Here is a 3,359-nt window from a genome sequence, read left to right on the forward strand (position 1 = left end):
AAAAATTCTCTCTCGTTTAGATGGGCCTACCTATTTTCAAAGTCCCAGAAAAGACTGGATCCTATGCAACAAAAAGGACTTAAAATGATTATTTGTAGACTGAAAAACCATTGTGTGAATCTAGATCTAATTATCTTCCACTTCAATAAGTACAGTTGCATTTTATTTGATTTAATGGAAGGAGCATGAGAGAAGATGCTCCGAGAGAGCTGTTTCTAGTTTTGGCTCCCACTCGCTACTAGCTATTTGACCTTGAGTAAGTCACAGTGTAGTTAGAAATTAATTTCTTCAGCTTTGCGCAGTGGCAGTATCGTAGCCAATGAGGTTTATCCGAGGCGTGATTATTGCTAATAGAAATTAATTTCTTCATATGTAAAATTAGGTGTTAAAGCTATCTTTTTAAAACAGTATGTGGGATTGTATTTTTTTAATCAATAAAATATGAATAGCTGGGGTACAAAAAAATCAGTTATATTCTGTTTTCTTCTACTTCTCAAAGAGATTCCTGACTCATCTTAATGTGAGTGGTAGCACCAATGCTGGTTTAAAAAGCTAAATAAAATGTTGCAATCAAATTATTTTTGGCATTTGTGAGTCCTGGGCCAAATGAAGAAATTGATCTTCTGTTCTTACATCAAACCCAGAATTTCATTGTCTCTTCAAGAAAATCCAAGCCCCATGCTTGGAACTTTCCATGCAAAGTCTCCCTGGTGAGTTTTGTCTTTGTACGTGGGGGCCTGGGCTAGTCTCCAGATGACAGCACAACTCCCTAAGATCTTAAGTGTATAAACAAACTGATGCCAGTTTTCCTCAGGCCCCCAGATTATTGCAAATTACCAAGGTTACAGGATATTAAAGTTGTTGTCCTATCTGTTAAGTGTCGACCAGTAAAATGACATCATCTATATTCCTAAAGCTCTTAGAACTACACGAGGTTTGTTTTATCCCTGGAGGTGTCTGCCATCTCCTTAAACCTGGGGTACCTGTATATATTGGCATGAGACAAAACATGTCAATCCGAAAAGTGGCACCATGCCACTTTGCCTACTTAGCTGCAGAAAAGATGCCACCTTCGACCATTCCTGCCCACGGTTAATCAATTTTCTTCCAAGCTATGATACTTAAAGGTCTATTAACACTTTGATGGGACAGACATTATTTTTGTGCTTAATCTCCCATCAAAATTGTATTTGGTATTTCCTTCAGAAGGTCCAGAAACTAAAAGGGACCAGAATTGCTGCCTTGTACCTGAGAAAACTCCCAGTTGATCTCTGGAATTGAAGTAAGGAGGGCTAACAGATTCTTAGATCTTCTACTTTTTGGGAAGAACAAGGGTTTTGACATGCGGTTTGCCATGGTAATGAGTCTTACATCTGTATCTTTAGGCCCTTATATGTGGATGTATAATTATCTTTGTGATAGTTTCCACTAGGGTTTATATATGTTAGGGCTCCAGAGTAAGGGGATTCCTAATGCCCACTCACGCTTTGGAACTCCATTTTGGAACAGAGATACTGCATCCAATTCAGAAAAAATCAAATGCCCCAAAGTGGATCTAAGACAGGTGGATTAGAAGTGATTATGTTCTACCTGTTTCCCCATTCTTAACTTGGCCAACTGAAGGGCATCCTGACCCTAGATGCACATGCAATAAATCATTTCTTTTAATCTCTTAAATAAAATAATAACCTATATAACAGAAAACTCTGTGTTTTTCTGTTTTGGCATAATGGCAAATCAAGTGTCTTGAGCCTTTTCTGGCAAAGTTGCTAATAATCACAAGCTTCTCTCCAGAAACTGTTTGTGATGATGGATTTCATTGATAGGCTTGAATGTGAAGGTTAGTGGGGATGCAGTAGTAAATGATCAACTTTAAGCAGCCATAGGCTTAAGTGGGTGAGAAATAGACAGGGACAGGGGAGGAAGGCAGAGTGAGTGGGACTCTGAGCTAATGACTAGGACTGGCATTACGGACCTTGCTCTGACATGAAGCTGTTGTGCAAGCTCTGGCTATTTTTTTGACTTCTCTGTTATTGGGGTTGCTTATCTCTAACATGGAGATCCTAATGTTTGGCCTGTCCATTTTAGGGAGCTGCTGTAAGGATGGCCTGAAACTGTAGTTGTAAAAGCTTTGCAAAATTTTAATATATTGTAAATATGAAATGGGTGATCATTGTTTGGGATGTACTGTATACCTGAACCGAACAAAAATAGCTCTACTACTTGGTATTATTAAATCCCATTCAGTAGGCACAGAGAGCCATTCGCTGGGTTCTCCTCCACAGGTTGGTGCAGTTTTGGGCATAACCATCAGCCAGACAATTAATCCAATTTCAGAACTTGGGAGCAAATTTTTCAAAATTAGAAAACATTGATAGTGTTATGCACTAACTAAACTACTGAAGGTATCTGGAAATTTTCAAAAGCTCAAATGTTTCTGTGCTCTAATTCTCACTGCTTTCTTATTGTGTGTTGCCCAGATATCATTTGCTCTTACCACAGCAGATACAAGCCCGGGTGGACTTTGACGCTACAAAACAGAGTCCCCACTAATACCCTTGGCATAGACTGTGGAAACCATGAAGCACTGGAAGTGCTCAGGGCACATACCCAATGTCACCAGTCACATAGACATGTGAGGTCTGGGTGGGAACTTAGAGAGGATCTATCTTCCTTTCCATCTTGCACATGAAAAAGCCAAGATATAGAGAGATAAACTTGATTGTAGGCCATACATTTGCAGACCTGCCTCTCATAGAGGAAAAATCAAGGGACAAATGTTCTGTTTTATCTTAATAAAATGACACGCCATTAAGGAGTTGCCTGATATGTACATTCATGGAATTCATCAGCATCATTCATGAATTTGGTCCTTCATGCCTTTGCATATACTACTTTCTCTTTTTGAAACACATTTTGTCAATCTGCCACATGTCAAATTTTTATTTGTTATTTGGAACACAACCAAAAAGCAACTCTGAAGTCCAGCAGTCTCTTTTAATACAAACTAATATAAACTCTTCAACAAGTGTCTCCCTGATCATTTGGGGGTAATTTGCATAACACTCAGCCGTTTAACAAATCTTTTAAAGAACTTTGCTTTCTCCCTTCTTTGCCATTATTTACATGCATTATTCACTAAACAGGGCAGCGCCAGAATCATTTTATCTTCCATCCTCTAGGGGCATCAGGCACATTGCTTGTATACAATAGGTGTCAATAATTGTATGCTGAAAAAATAAAGGCCAAATGACTCTCTCAATTTCACAAACCCATTAGTGGAAATTGAAAAGCACTGGGCGCAGTCTGCATTTGCCCTCTTATCCAATTCTTCTGCTGTCTCTCCATAATAGCTAGTG

The 3,359-nt window shown here is 38.9% G+C and overlaps 1 non-coding gene across 1 annotated transcript; it reads left to right on the forward strand.

Moving 5' to 3' along the window:
• The first annotated feature begins 290 nt into the window (after positions 1-290).
• LOC134377386 (U4 spliceosomal RNA) lies at positions 291-430 on the forward strand. The gene has a single exon (XR_010023444.1). It is a non-coding gene; the product is annotated as a U4 spliceosomal RNA (small nuclear RNA).
• Positions 431-3,359: the final 2,929 nt, after the last annotated feature.

The sequence above is a fragment of the Cynocephalus volans genome, chromosome 4, assembly GCF_027409185.1.
Source record: "Cynocephalus volans isolate mCynVol1 chromosome 4, mCynVol1.pri, whole genome shotgun sequence".
Classification (NCBI taxonomy): Eukaryota; Metazoa; Chordata; class Mammalia; order Dermoptera; family Cynocephalidae; genus Cynocephalus; species Cynocephalus volans.